Source organism: Pteronotus mesoamericanus, unplaced genomic scaffold (genome assembly GCF_021234165.1).
Source record: "Pteronotus mesoamericanus isolate MK-2021 breed Mesoamerican mustached bat unplaced genomic scaffold, CSHL_Meso_final contig_116, whole genome shotgun sequence".
NCBI lineage: Eukaryota > Metazoa > Chordata > Mammalia > Chiroptera > Mormoopidae > Pteronotus > Pteronotus mesoamericanus.
Window position 1 is genome coordinate 26,574,166 of NW_026555027.1, and position 16,375 is coordinate 26,590,540.

Genomic DNA, 16,375 nt, shown 5'->3' on the forward strand with positions numbered 1-16,375 from the left:
AGTGTTTGTGACGATTCGAGTTTATTCCCCCGATCCGTGACACCCCCCGACCCGGAGACGGACTCTGCAGGATTCAGAGTCCCCGATCCCATCTCAGCTGGCCCCAGACGGTAACCCTCAGATCCCGGAACGCTGCCCTCCATCCCCCAACGCAACAGTGTGTGTCTTAGCCAAGAACCTAAAAGGGTAGAGAAAATTATTTTTCCTCTCCTACACTGCCTCCTGAAGCAGATACAATGCTTTAACTGGACTGACCTGTTTTCCGGACTAAGAGACTGGTTCAAAGAGATGGAGGAATCTACTAGCTCAGCTTCTGGGCTCTGAAACTTCTTGGAGATTATTTTTTAAGACAGAATAGATACAGAAGATCCGGAAACAGAGCTGAATTTACCCTTTTGAAGGGAAACCTCCATTGGTAAGTGTTTCCCTGTCTGTACCAGGAAGAGAGGGATGACCCTAATTAACAAATCTGCCCAACAGCCTTACCTGCTTACTACGTTCTTCCTGCTAACTTCCATGACTGGCTTCCCCGCTCCCCAACATTTTTCTTTAGCTGAAGATGGTACTTAAGTTCATGGCGTGGGCCATTTGGGGGAATGTTACTCAGTTTTCTTGGGTGTCCCCTATGTATGTATGTATGTATGTATGTATGTATGTATGTATGAGGTATATATATTAATACATTTCTGTTTGTTTTCCTTTTGTTAATCTGTCTCTTATTAAGGGGCAGGTTCTTAGCCACAGAACTTAGAAGAGTAGAAAGAAAATTATCTTTCCTCCCCTGAAGAGGGAAGACACCATGAAAACATGCAAATATTCTGCTACTCATTAAAAGTTTTCCTCTAGATGTAACACTTATTGATGACATTTGCCTGAACCAATCTATGCTGTTTTGCCTGAAAACTGAAGACTTTTTCAATTCAAATGTTCTTTTTACATTTATAAGTCAGCACTTTCTTACACCTGCTGTGCATGAAATTGTGCTTCTCTCCACCTTTATTAACATCTGTTATCTTTCTAACAGAATAGGTTAGAAAGTATATTGTATTTTTGTGTTCTGTAAATTGTTAATAAGTTTATTAAGTTTTTAAATTGTGTTCATTAAATAATCTGTTTATATTGTGTCTACCTTTATCAAGAGCTTAGTGTTTTATATATCTGCACAGGTGTTTATATATATATTAATGTTTTTAACTCATTTTCATATTTGTGACAATTATTTTTTTAGTTTGTTATTTGCACTTCAATTTTGTTTATACTTTTACCTTAGATTTATATATTTAATTTTTATATTGAAATAGATATAACTACCTTTTCCTTTGTGAGTTTTTCCATTGAGATAATAGTCTATTTCATAGAGTACATAATAAATTATATACTAAATATTTCAGTTGTGATTATATTTATGCTGCTTATATTCAAAGAGGCCTATTTTTGTGGAAGAGAGGTGATAAGAAAGAATGATGATTAATTCCAAAGATAATTTCATAACAGTAACAGTTATTAATATTGGAATTGTTAATGAAAAAGATTGTGTGTGTTTCTAAGAGTCCTTTTAATATCAGGATCATCCACAACTTTCTCCTTAGGGTCAGGTATAGTTGACAGGTAACATAGCCATGTTAAGCAGAAGACTAATTGCTGTTACTTATTTTTTACAAAAGATCAAATGGGCTAAAGATGCCCTCTAGTGGAAGATTAAGTCCTTCCTATAATCAAATTGAAAGAAGAGAAAAGGTTCCACGAACATGATCGCAATGTGGGCTTTTGCTTCTTTCTGAATGATAGGATCAATAACAGAGTTAACAAATTAATTCCCTTATATGAGAAATTATACACCCATTCATATGTTCTTCTTAAATGAATTTTATTTATTTTAATTATTTCGAGGGTGCATTATCTTGTAAATAGGAAAAACCAAATTGTCATGATAAACAAAGTCTCTTGCTTTCCCTTTGGATAAAAAGTTAATCACACCCTGGCTGGTATGGGTCAGTAGACTGAGAGCTGGTCTGTGAACAAAATGCTGTGGGTCAATTCCCAGTCAGGGCACACGTCTGGGCTGCAGATCAAGTCCCCTGATAAGGGCGAGTAAGAGGCAACCAATCAATGTTTCTCTTCCTCTATTTCTCCCTCCCTTGCCCTCTCTCTAAAAATCAATTTTTAAAAAAGTCACTCTCTCTTTATTAACAAGTAACTTTCTCTTATAAACAAGTAACTTGATTCTTCCTCATACAGTTATACAGGTAAATATTGATGTGTTCAATAATCTGTTTTCAGAATTTGCCTTAATTTTATGAAAGAAATTTCTTTAATATTATGAAAGAAAATTGTTTGAAAGCTATCAAAAGCTCTAACAATAAATAGCTAGAAAAGGGAGGCATTGACAGAAGTGCTTTTTTTTTTTATGACTTTCAGTTTCAATGTGCTTGGAAAAGAGAGAAAAGGATAAAGGGACTGAGTGAATAGAGTTGATTTTTTGTGTGTGGGGAGAGGGTGCATTCTCAGGGTTAGCCCAGGATTTTATTCATAGTGGCAATCAATAAACATTATTGAGGTGAGACAAGTTATTCCCTAACCATCTGAAATATAATCTGTTTTGGATAAATTATTAAAATGACTGAGGTGATGAAATATCTGCAAAAGGCAAAAATCCATTGTTTCATTGATTTAAAACTGCCTTGTAAGGCTCATGCATAGTCCTTTGGTTTTGACAAAAAGGATACTGAAGTACAATGGTGAAAAGATGGTCTTTTGAACAAATGGTTCTGGGCCAATTGGATGTTAATCTGGACAAAAAAATGAGTCTTAGCATAAGAAAAACCAATTCCAAGTGCATTGCATATCTAAATGTGAAAGATAAAACAGCAAAGCTTCTTGTAGAAAACACAGGCACCTCAGTGGTAGCAAATGTTTTTCAGACTGGATACCTACAGCCCTAACCGCAAAGGAAAAGTTCATAAATTGTACTAAATGAAAATTAAGAACTTCTTCACATGAAAAGGCAAGTCACACACTGAGAGAAGAAAATTGCTCTCTATATATTCAGTAAAGGACTCTTATCTAGAATGTATAAAAATGCCTACAAATCAATAACAAAGAACACAGTAGAAAACTGGACAAAAGGCTTAATAGGGACTTTATAAAAAGGGATATTCTACTGATAAATAAACTTATGAAAATATGTTCAACTCCGTTAGTCGTCAGGGAAAATAAACTCAGATTACAGTGAGGCTGCACCATAACCAGAGATGCGCTGGTAAATGTTTGACAATGGCTTTCCAGAGGGGCGGGGAGAGCATAGGTGTGTGCCTCATAAATTGACAAATACTAATAAAATATGCAATAAATACTCTTTATTGTAAACGCCATATAGCTAATTGATTCTTACAGAATGCTTTTGTTGAATTTTGCTAAACTCTTGTATCCATATCTAAGGTTGTATTTCAAGCAGGCTTTGATAATTTTTTTTTTCAGATATTCACATCCTATCACCTATAAACATGACGCTTTTGGGTTTAATCTGCATTATTAACATTCTCTCCATTACTCTCTTAAGTCTGTAAAAATCAACAGAACAATAAATCAAGCTCTGATTAGCAACATTTCCCAATTTCCACAGCATAAATATGCCCCTGTGATCAATCTCAAACTACCCACAGGATATTGCTGAAGAGCTGTACAGCAGCGCATTAGGTAGTATTTCCATCACACCAACAGCAATTCATGTAAATAACCTTAATAGCATAGATGATAGTCAAGTGTAGTCAAATAATTAGGAGGTAATGAATTTTGAGTACCTATTACCTTTGTTTTAAAATAACTCATTTAAGTTTACACAATTTAATTTTTAATAATAATTATATTTAACAACCATCTCTCAAAGGTACTGAAAATTTAATTGTTGGCTCCCGAGAGCCAGAGAGAGCCAGCTCCAGCATCCTGTTGAACCTAACATAACCTACCAAGGGAGGCCCCGTGCATGACCTGAGTGTTCAATTCCTGGATATATTCCCAATAGGAATGCACACATAAATTCTCCGGACATGTACAAGAATGTTCACAGCAGCGCTATTCATAATATCCCTGAATTAAAAGCAACCCAATCATCTATCAATAATAAAATAGACAAAATATGATGCATTCAATGAGAATAAAGAAACTATTGTTATATGTACCAACATGGATGAATCTCATAAATGTCATGGTGAGTGAAAGAAGCCAGACCCAAAGATATACATGCTTCATGTTTTTATTAATAAAAAGTTCAAAAATAGGCAAAGCCATCTCCAGTGTAAGAGTCAAGAGAGTGGCTACCTTGTAGGGTTGGAGTGCCAGGGGGAGTTCTGGGGTCCTGTTTCTGTTCTTTTTCTTAGCTGGCACTGCTGCAAACTGTATAATTTAAGATGTGTGTGCTTTTCTGTAAATGTTGCATTTTAATACAATTTACTTTAAAATATTTTAAAAATATACTTCGTAGATTAAAAAATAAATAAAGTTGACCTAAGTAATGATTCCAAGGTAAAAGTAAGTTGGCTAATTTAAGTATATATGAAGAGGTAGGGGAGTAGAAACCAGAAGGTTAAGTAATGGAGTTCCATTATCTCACCGTAAGACCCTGCAAAAGGAATTTTATTCCTTTGTAACTCAGTCCTTTCTGCTACAAAACAGCAGTATTGGTGGATTACACAGATCAAAGAATGATCGAAAGGAAGAGTTTACCAAATATCTGTATTAATCTTAAACATAGTTAGACCCTTTATGAAGCTAAATTATGTCAGAGAGTAATGCAGCTGAGAAAGGTCTACATGGACCCTGAAAATATGACTTTAATGGTAAAAGTGAAATCACCTTTTTAAAAGTTTTCAAAGATATAATAACCGTGTTCATTTTTTCCCTGTGGCCTGGATCCACAGAGAAAGAACAACTGTAAGGTGATAGAATGAAAAGGAAAGGACTGCTTCTTAGTAAAAGATATGGGTAGATGGTTAAGTGAATGTTGGAAATGGAGTGAGGACTCCATCAACCATAAACACAATGGGAGGCAAGGAGCAGCTTTCTGCTGAGACATTAATTTGGCATTATATGTTGCAGATAAAAATATTTCTAGAGATGATTAATTCCTATAAAATTATATACTGAGACCTTCAAATTCATATCAATGTCTTTAGCAGGTTGTCTCCTTATATAGCACATGAAAATATTACATACAAAGGACAGTAAACTCTGTTTCTACACTAAGACCCTTCTTCTAGGAGCTTTATTGCTACAGCATATTTCACATTTCATAAATTTTTATGCCTGTTTTGCCCTAGACTTTCCTTTCTATGTGAGTTATTTAGCAGAACTTAGTTTAAGAATGTGTGATATGTCTAAAAGAGTAATCATTTTAGATGGATGTGATAAAAATAAATCATTTCTTGAAAGTTTCTGTGAGCTTTACATTTTGGTCAAGGATGAGAACCATCACTGAGCATCAGTTTTGCAATAAATCTACCCACCTCCTTTGAAAAGCAATCAAAGATCTTGGAACTACTTTAGACATCTGGCTCTGCACACTCACCAACCTGATAAATGTGACTAATAGGCTCAGATTGACTAAATGACCACACGAAAGCATCATTTGGGTAAATCAAACAAGGTTTACATATTTAAAGGTGCAGCATGTAGTCAGAGCAGGTAGGCTCTTGAGCTTGCACTTCCTTCCAAGAGGGAGAAGTGCTTCCACTTGAGGATATCTCAAAAGGGCCAGACCAGCAGGTGTACAGTTGGGGATGGTAAATCTGAGCAAATAAGGCGCTCATCAGGCCATTCAAAGCTCAGCTGCTCCTTCAAACAGTCTTACATACAGGGTGCTACAGCAGTTCAGGACAACTGCACCCTGGCCAGGCGTACCTCATCTGTACCACGTTAGGTTTGCAGAAGTAGAGTACACAGTAATCATACCCCTAAATAAACTCCCCATTCATTACTCTTAGCCTCTCCAAGCTAAAATAGCTTGGGCTGGATATGACCCTGAACCCTGTACTGTGGAGCTAGAGCAAGAATCTGTTGCCCAGGTGGCACTAGGAGTTATGCTGATGCACGTCTGGACCAGCTCTTGGGCCTAATTTGTAAGTCCAGACTTACTTATGTTGACAAGAAATCATGGGAGTGGAGGAAAAAAGACTGCAAAATATCTGCCCCAGTCATAGACTGCCCTGTTGTGTAGTCACTAGGCATTTCAAGACAACTATTCTATATCATTATTTAATATGTGATTTTGTTTTATTTCATTTGTTTTTGCTTTCTAAACCTAGGCATAGAGCTGTGAGAAAATCTATATCCAGCCATCCTTCCTCATTTGGGAACAGCCTTTCTTTAGGTGAAATGCCTGTTTGCTGTGGTCATGTCCTTCCTTTCTACCCAGTTTTGAATGATAGGATGTCAAGTTGTAGTGTCTCAATGAAATCCCAGCAATTTGGCTTTATCATTGGCTTAGTCCATAGTATTTTAATCTGGAAAGAATTGCTTGATGTTACACATCTCTACCTAAATCTTGGTCTATCTTAACTCCTCATTCACGCTGGAATCCTTACTCATCCTGTCTCATTCCAGTGAGAGAGAGAATTGATTTGGATCAGAAGCCAGGCTCAAACCCTAGCTTTACCACCTACAAGCTTTGTGATTTCTGTAAAGTCCCATAGACCTTGAACTTCACTTTCCTCATCAGTGAAGTGGGATTCAATCTACCTGTGTGTTTGAAGTGGCAGTTCAGATATTGTTTGTAACCTTGTATAGAAAAGTGTTTCACATGTAGTTCATGCTCAGTAAATATAAATTAAGTCTAAATCTGTCGATTCAGTCTTTTTCAATGTAGCACATGCAAAAATTCTTTATTGTTTATAATTTTTACTGCCGTGGATGGGTTTTATTGAAAAACCTCTTAATTTCAGCAATAAGCTAATTGTTAGGATTTTAGAGGATGAGTTTTGTTGTGTTCCAAATAGAGATTAAAATGCTTGCAGCTAAAAGCATTTCCTTGCATGTGAAGTTAAGGCTGTGACTACATGCCAAGCAGCTCATGAATAAATATCATATTCTGGGCCACCACTTACCCTCTTGGAAGCTTTTTGAGAAAATTAATCAGTGTATCCAAGAATTTGTTGAACGCAAGTAAATTTTCACTGAGCTGTTTGATCACTCACTCTGTTAGATGGATTAAAGGTTATTGGAGAGGGACCATAGCTGACAGTGCAGTGGATGGACCAGGAAACAGTGAGCCTGCACAATGACGCAGGCAAGGAAAATCACTCCACGTAGAGATTAAAATTTTAATTGGTTTCTCAAAGCACTTTCAGACTCTATTTAGGAGCTAATTCTGAATTTTAAAGGCTATTGGAAGAGTGCAATCATAACCATTAGACCATTTAGGGCTGTATTAGACCATTTAAGGCTTTCTATTTTACTTTCATAAATATTAATTGAATGCATCATCACTGTCTAAAAATGGCCTGATAAATATTTACCAAGAACAGCCAGCTATTAGACTTCTTAGAGCTTCCAACTGTGTTAATTTTTGTTGATGAATGTGCAGATTACTAAGCTTTTTTAGGGATTCTAAACTCAGAAGGAGCAAAGGTGGGGAAGTAGGAAGGAGGAATTTGAAAATTAGCAAGGAAGCGGGGGGACGGTGGCAGGTGGGGACTCAACTCTCCTCCGTGTGTAATTACTGCCCAATCTCCTTCATCCACTCACATGATCTGGGCTCTGCAGATTATAGGAGCCTCTGCCCTGGACTTCTGAGCTAAGGATGCAGAGAAGCAGGGACCCATGGGAAGGAAGCCTTATGGTGGCCATGTAGTTGAGTTCCCAGGGACATGGATTATGGTGCCAGCCCCAGTAGCCCTCTCTGAGGTGTGGGCTGTACCATGTGTCCTGCGAAACTGTGGTCTTGACTGGGTGTGTTGGCTCTGCTGTGTGATTTTGGGTGGTGTTGATTTTGGGCCTGAGTCTGGTCCTCCACCCTCTTTTGGATTCGGGGACTGACCTAGAGCATGTTCACAAATTCCTTTCTGCTAAATTAGCCAGAGTCACTCTCTGGCTTGTCACTAAGAATATAATGTAGTAGAGTAATTAATTCGATTTTTAAAAAGCCAATGTTAGGCTGTCAAAAATTTCCATAAATTAGATTTGGTATGGTGCACCAGTTTGAAATCTCCCTGATATATTACAAGCTCTTTTATAAATGAGTAGGAGAGGAGACAATATGAACAGAATCCAAACAAGTTTGGTTTCTTCATTTTTTCCTCCACATTATCCAGGGAATATATCATCCTATCTTTTTAAAAAGGTAGTAACTTTTTAGCAGATTGTTATAGGTTCAAAGAAAAGGCAAGGGTCAGGAGTGGATGCTTGGGGCACAGAGCACATCTGGTTTGCCTGAGCCTTGACACATTGAGGTGCCTGTGACAGGCGGGCTGGAAAAATGCACGTTCCATGAGACCTAGAATAATGGTACAGCCTGGTGAGAAAGAGAAAGGAGGCTTTTTCCTTTTCTCTTTTTAACACTCATACAATCAGTAAATGTTATCTACTTTGGGCAAAACATTATGCTAGCTAGCAATCTGGAGAAACTCAAAGAGGTATGAGTCTTCATAAAGGAAATATTAATTCATTAATGCATTCATTCATGCATGTATTAATTCATTTATCTTTCAAATGTTTGTTAAACTCTACTCTATTAGACCCAAGGGATACAAAGGTATAAAAGATATAGCCCTTGCCCTCAGAAACTTATGGTTAATAGGTACAATCATTTGCATGACCAGAGACCTGGGTAGCCTCATGATACACAGGACCCTATTAGATATATTTATTTACTTATTGGTTTATTTATTTTTTGTTAATGTTTTAAGCATGTATAACCAATTACCATAACCTATGGTGTTTTTTTTTAATTGATATTCACTGCAATGTCTTGAGTTCATAGATTTAAGCAGTATATATTCAGAATGTTATAAATAAACCGAAATTATACAGGCAAAGGTATGTTCCCAAAAGTGACATGTACAAGTACATTAATTAAAAGCATGCATGTAAAATTATGACCAAACTCTTCTTGAAATGCAGAAATATAAACTTTTAAAAAATGAAGAGAGCATCTATGCACTTCAAAAATCAAATGTGGTTTATTTCAGAGATAGATGACAGGTGCAGGATTGTACTCTTCAAAGCCCGTTACCTGACATTTTTCTTGTTACCTAAACAAATACAGTGGCATTGAAAGAAAATTACACTTGCATTATAATCACCAATCAAGCATTAAGGAAGTTTTGCAAAAAGTTAACGCAACTGAAAGGCTTCAAACTCCAAATTAAAAATCTGCTAGGCTCAGATGAAGATATGGGATGTGGCAGATGAAAAATAAAGCTATAATTGCCTCATTGAGTGGAATCAAAAGTTGTCAACATTTCTTTGAATGTAGGAGCTTAATACCTAGTTGGAATGGTAAGCTGTAAACCCATGAAGAGGTAAGGAAAACCCAGGAGTTAAGTCACAATTCACAGGCACTGAGGTTGCTGGAGAAGATGATCTTTAATGTCCCTTCCAGCACTAAACATCGATTATTCTGTGACAGCTGCATGAGAAATGTCACGGGGCAGTGCGTGATGAATTGCAATTCGGATGTGCAGACAGTAAGTACTGTGAGGTCAAAGAAGAGAGCGACTGCCCTGGGCTGGAATGGTTTAGGAAGACCATTAAAAAAATTCTGAGCTTCTGAGCAACAACAATTCAGTTCAATTAGGAGAGTGACTGGCAAAAGTCTGATTATAATACAAATTCAGGCCAAGCTGAGGAGAATAAGAAATATAAAATACTGTGGAGAAAGAAGAAGGGAAAGGACAGTATCGGCAATTTTGTTTCTGAAACACATAAAAAAATATTAAGTAGCCATTATGTTTTTCATCCTCCCAACAGTCCTATAAGATAGGCAAAGTTTCTGCCCCACCAAAAATCTCCTGTGAGTGAGGAATGTTAGAAATGTGTTCTGTTACAAATAATAGTGCACCTGGCCAATAGTGACTTAAACAAAGCGGCTTTTTTTCTCCTCCCTTAAACAGAAAGAACTCTAAAGTGGGCATCTCTTTCTAGCTCTCTGCCACACCAGCTGTAGCAGGAGAGTATTTGCCTTTTTTGCTTCTTGCCTTAAGGTCAGAAATGGCTGCTGTACCTCCAGGCATCACATTTGCATTCCAGACAGGAAGCAGACAAAAAGGGAAAGGAGCAAAGAGGGAGGGCAAAATGGCATACCCGCTGAGTGTGTGGCTTTTTATTAAGAAAGCTGAGGTTTTCCTTCAAGATAGTCCAATAGACTTCCCCTTTTAACCTGCTGGCCAGAATTACGACTCAAGGTTGCTCTTAATGGGAAGGAGACTGGAGAGAAGTGTAATGTGGGTGAGGTTAATCAGCCAACCAATGATGAAGACCAAAGTGTAGAAACCTTGTGAAAAGAATTACAAAAGATAAAATCAGGGAGTTGTTTTCCTTAAACAGAAAAAAATTACCCTATATCTTAGAAAACCAAACATTTAAAAACTTTGTGATAATCGTAGATCAGGTTGCAGTTGTAAGAAACAAAACAGAGAGATCTCTGATCTCTTTAAACTGTTCCCTCCAATGGCAACCTCTTGCATAACTGTGGTACAATATCACTACTGGGATATCGACATGGATACAGTCAAAATACAGACCATTTTCATGACCAATAGGATTCTTCATGTTGTCTTTTTATAGCTATACCTATTTCTTTCTGCCCTTTGCCTTTTTCTTCATTTCTGGCAACCATTAATCTGTTCTCCAGCTCTTTAATTTTGTCATTTCAAGAATGTTATATAAATGGAGTGATACAGCATGTCAGCATAATTCTCTGGAGAGTCATGCAGGTTGTTGTTTATACGCTACTGCTACTGAGCAGACCAGGGCCCATCCCCGTGGCACCTTGGTGAATGATACAACAATTCGTGTTGGAAGGAGCAGGTCTTTATTTACGACATTCCCACCTTGGGAGAGCTTAGAGCACCTCAGCTCAGAGCCCTCCTTTCCCATGAGACCCAGCACTTCCCATAATCCCCACAGGCTACTTGCCAACAGCATCCCCCAAAGTTCCCCATGTCCTTATCTGCACAGGATCCGGAACACGTGTTATCAGCCTCCATGTAATAGTCCAGAAAGCATGTGTTGTGTTCCCCTGGATCATGGTGAAACTCAGAAAAGGCACAGGTCTTAAAGCCCAGGTAAAATCCAGGTGCAGCTGATTAGGAGCTTGCAAGGAAGTCCTTTGCAGCTCTGGAGTCCGCTAGAGCAGGCCTGATCACAGCTGCAGCATCTCCTTTCTCATTAGTCCAGGCTGCGTGGCCTCCTTCCTCACTGTAAACACATAGCTGCTTGCTTGCTTCTCCCTTCTCACAGCTTTCTTTCAAACCGCATGGTCAAGACAGCAAATGGCTGCCGCACCCAGTTTAATTCCCCACCGGGAGCTTCTGGTGTGGTCCCATTTTTTGACTCCTCCCACAATGGGCTACATGTGCCTGTTCCCCATATCATCTGCTTTTCTCTGGCTGCCACTGTTAGTCTGGGCAGATGTGGTCCTGTACTGCAGAGCGAACTGCCTCCAAACTTTTGTGCAGACACAGCAAACCCCCTGCTACATCAGGGATTCAAGTCACGCCCATTTCCCTGGCCCCTGGAGTACGGCAGATGCAGCTCTTTAACACACCTATGAAGCTGGCCACGTTGTCATAAATATTCTAAATCTCCCGGTCTCTGTGCTCAGCTTCTTCCATCCCCCAAGCCTGGTTTATGAGGGTTTTGGGGACTTTTTTCTGACCCATGCTGTACTCCCATTGCAATACTGTAGTTCATTTCTTCTTGTTGCTGAATGGTATTTCATGGTGTGGATGTAATACAGTTTGTTTAATCATTCACCCATTAAAAGATACCTGGGATGTTTTGGCTACTACAAATAAAGCTGCTATAAATATTTGTGTACACGTTTTTATGTGAATGTAAGTTCTCATTTCATTAGGATAACTGCCTAGGAATACAATTGCTAGGTATGTATGGTAGTGGTGTTTTTAGTTTCTTAAGAAAACTGCCATTTTGTTTCTGGAGTGGCTTTACCATTTTACATTCCCATCAGCAGTGTATGAACAATCCAGTTTCTCGGCATCCTTGCCCGCATATGGTGTTCTCACTACTTTTTACGTTAGCCGTTCCAATAAATGGATAGTGAAGCCTCAGTGTGCTTTTAATCTGCATACCCCTAATGGCTAATGACATGAAACATCTTCATATCTCCTTATTTCACTACTGAATATTCTCTTCAGTGCAATGTCTATTCATGTCTTCTGCCAATTTTCTAATTAGATTGTTTTTTCACATTGAAGTTTTTAGAGTTCTTTATATATTTGAGATACTGGTCATTTGGTGGTTACAATTTCCACATGTTTCCTCCCACTCAGTAGCTTGCTTTTTCATACCTTCCACAAAATGTCTTTCAACAGAGCAAGTTTTTAAATCTTGCTTTCTGCTGGTGGACGCCTCTGAGTAAGCATCATTGGAGTCTCCTGCAGTTGTCATGTCTAAGTCAGAGTCCCCCAAAGAGCTGGAACAGCTACGGAAGCTATTCATTGGAGGTCTGAGCTTTGAAATAACAGGTGAGAGCCTGAGGAGCCATTCTGAGCAATGGGGATGCTCCCAGACTGTGTGGTTATGAGAGCTCCAAACACCAAGCGCTCCAGACGCTTTGGGTTTGTCACACATGCCACTGTGGAGGAGGTGGATGTAGCCATGAATGCAAGGCCACACAGCGCGGATTGAAGAGTTGTGAAACCAAAGAGGGCTGTCTTGAGAGAAGGTTCTCAAAGACCAGGTGCCCACTTAACTGTGAAAAAGATTTTTGTCAGTGGACTTAGAGAAGACACTGAAGAACATCACCTAAGAGATTATTTTGAACAGTATGGGAAAATTGAAGCAATTGAAATCATGGCTGACTAAGGTGGTGGCAAAAAGAGAGGCTTTGCTTTTGTAACCTTTGATTATCATGGCGCTGTAGACAAGGTTGTCATTCAGAAATACCATACTATAAATGGTCACAACTGTGAAGTAAGGAAAACCTTATCTAAGCAAAAGATGGCTAGTGTTTCATCCAGTTAAAGAGGTCAAAGTCATTCTGGAAACTTCGGAGGTGGTCGTGGAGGGGGCTTTGGTGGGAATGACAACTTTGGTCATGGAGGAAACTTCAGGGGTTGAGGTGGCTTTGGTGATAGCTGTGGTGGTGGTGGATTTGGTGGCAGTGGGGATGGCTATCATGGATTTGGTAATGATGGAAGCAGTTATGGAGGTGGCAGAAGCTACAGTGATTTTGGCAATTACAACAATCAATCTTCAAATTTTGGACCCATGAAAGGAGGAAAGGAGGCAGAAGCCCTGGCCCCTATGGTGGGGGAGGCCAATACTTTGCCAAACCACGAAACCAAGTTGGCTATGGTGGTTCCAGCAGCAGTAGCTTTGGCAGTGGCAGAAGGTTTTAATTGCTGCCAGGAAACAAAGCTTAGCAGGAGAGGAGAGCCAGAGACAGGACAGGGAAGCTATAGGTTACAACTGATTTGTGAACTCAGCCAAGCACAATGGTGGCAGAGCCTAGCTGCTACAAAGAAGAGATGTTATAGACAACACTCATGTGAATGGGCAAAAAAAACTCGAGGACTGTATTTGTGACTAATTGTAAAACAGGTTATTTTAGTTTCTGTTCTGTGGAAAGTATAAAGCATTTCCACGAAAGGGTTTTAATGTAATTTTTCTTCGTTTTTTTTTTTTTTGCACTTATGCTGTTGATTGCTAAATGTAATAGTCTGATCATGACTCTGAATAAATGTGTCTTTTTTAAAAAACGTGCTGTGTAAAGTTAGTCTGTTCTGAAGCCACCTTGGTAAATTACCAACAGTGTGAAGTTGGAATTCCTGCAGGGTGATGCCAGATTCCACTGGAAACGTATCTACAACCTGCTTGGGCACACAAGCCATTGTCTTCAGAAACCTTGGTAGAGTTGAATTGATAAGTTACTATGTTGTGACCTGGACTTCACCAGTAAAAGGGTCACCCAAGCAGAGTCATGGAGTTTATTTGGTTATTAATGGTTGTTGGCATATCCTGTGCGATGTATCTAAACTGAATTATGGTACCAGATAAAATTATAGATGGGAATGAAGTTTGTGCATCATCCATTATCATGTGTAATCAACAAATGATTTAATATCCTCTTAAAAAAACCCTTTCATCACCAGTGTTCTGGGCCTCCGCCTCATGGTCTCTGGCACATGCTTATTTTTATCCATATTGATGAGAATATGGCAGATCCTTTCAATCTGTAAATTTTGAGTTCTTACACTCTGAAAATTATTTCTTGGATTATTTCTTCAATATTACTAATTTTTATAATTAATTGGAAGGCCATGGTTAAATTAACTGAAAAGTACCCTGAAGTAAATCAGCTGCATACCCGGACATTTTAGAAAGTATTTTTTTCTGACATCAAAATTTGCTTACTTAAGAATAACCACTGTGTGGTTTTAACCTGTTTTTCCACAGACTCTTAAACAGAAAATTAAAATAAGTTTGATGGAAAATGAACATTTTCTTAAAAAAAGAAAAGCCCACGGATAAGAATAGACAGCCCGAGCCTCAGAAGGGCAGGTAGCCTGAGAGGGTGTTGAGGGCATGAGGGCAGAGAGAAACTGTATGTAGTTTAGGTCTTGGTTCTGCCACTTATTTGCTATAGAACTCTCAGCAAATTACGCAGTCTTTTGGAATATCACCTTCACCTGTGAAACGTAATCTCCATGAAGGTAGGGACCACATCCATGTTGTCCGCTGTTGTATATCTAGTTGCCTAACAAGCCTGGTACTGTGGCACTTGATGCCACATCAAATAGGGTATTGACGGATTGTGTTGGGAAAGGAAGAAAGAGCTGCCCCTGGCTCTAAAACAGAGGCGGGCCTGTACCCACAAGTAGACCACACTCTTCTGTTAGACGTAAACAATTTCATAGAATATCAACCTGATGCAAGGTTCCTCTGAGACCACAGTACAATCAGAGAAAGCAAGGCCACTGCATAATCTCGTCTAAGCACAGATAAATACAAGGTCACTGTCCCACACACAAAATACTGCTCACTCCCTCACGTGGTCAAAACGAGTGACTGCTACGTCTTTACTGATTGCGGCTTTATTTTTCTGCCTCTCTTCCTATATATAAGATTTATTGAGATATCCAACAATAGAATTGCCTCTGCTTTCTGACAGCATCCAATCTACAGTAAATCCTTGCTTTCTTAGACCCTCCTCAAGTCACCCTGTCAAATCTGTGATCAGTTTTTTTCCAGCACATTCTTACTAAGACACTTTGTAATTCCAAATGGTTTGTTTGCACTGACTTCAATGCATAATAAACACCATCTGTTCAACTAAAGTTCTCTTCCTACTGGTATTTGACTTAAGGGAAATGACAATGTGTTTGAAAAAAATAAGGAGATAAGCACTGTCTCTTCTGAGTTGCTTTGAGTATTAAACGGATAATTAATTTACCAAGATACACTAAAGGTGTGTTTGGTGCCAGGCAGTAATCCAGAGGCACTGAATACTGAGAAGAACAAGACCCAGGAGTCTGAACCCATGGAACATGCAGAGTAGAACATTTATGATCCAATTTAATGTCACTAGCACTACTATAGAGGTATATATCTCCTATCAAGATGTTTTAGGGCCATATGTAAAGAAGGAGCATTTTTTTAAGACCTAAAACCTCCAGAACTGTAAGATAATAAATTTGTGTTGTTTTCAGCCACAAAATTTGTGATAATTTTATGGCAGTAATAGAAAACTGATATAGGATGCTCGAGCTTAATCTTTAAGGTGGAGTGTCTTGGGCATAAGCAAAGGTAGACTAGTTCTTGTGAGGACCTTCCATTTGGGCTGTGTGCTTAGCAATGTGAGAGTTTGGCAGGGTCAGATCTCTTTCTATGCAGAGAATTGGAAATAATTCAGGAGGTGACCAGAGACCACCAAAGGATTAAAAGCAGGGGAGTATGACAAAATCATATTTGCATTTTAGGAGGATGGATTGGAGTCTGGAAGTAAGGAAAATGAATGGGAGACCATTTAAGTACCGTGGTCAAGAAACCATGCGACGCCTTCTCCAATCACCTACTCTAAGATCACCTTGCTTATTCCTTAAAATTTGGGTGAGAACACTGGGAAAAAATGATTGTATTCTTCAAATTTTGAAAATCTGTCCTGAGAAAGAGCTGGTAGACATAGTCTGTGCTGTTCTAT

General features: G+C 38.7%; 1 protein-coding gene and 1 pseudogene across 1 annotated transcript in view; both read left to right on the forward strand.

Annotated features, from left to right (window-relative positions):
- Positions 1-365: 365 nt before the first annotated feature.
- Positions 366-16,375, forward strand: part of NMD3 (NMD3 ribosome export adaptor) — a 44,321-nt gene continuing 28,311 nt past the window's right edge. The window contains exon 1 of the mRNA XM_054580277.1: positions 366-415. The gene's annotated coding sequence lies outside the window, so the exon portion shown is untranslated. The remainder of the gene's footprint in view (positions 416-16,375) is intronic.
- On the forward strand, positions 12,620-13,574 carry LOC129076056 (heterogeneous nuclear ribonucleoprotein A1-like; annotated as a pseudogene).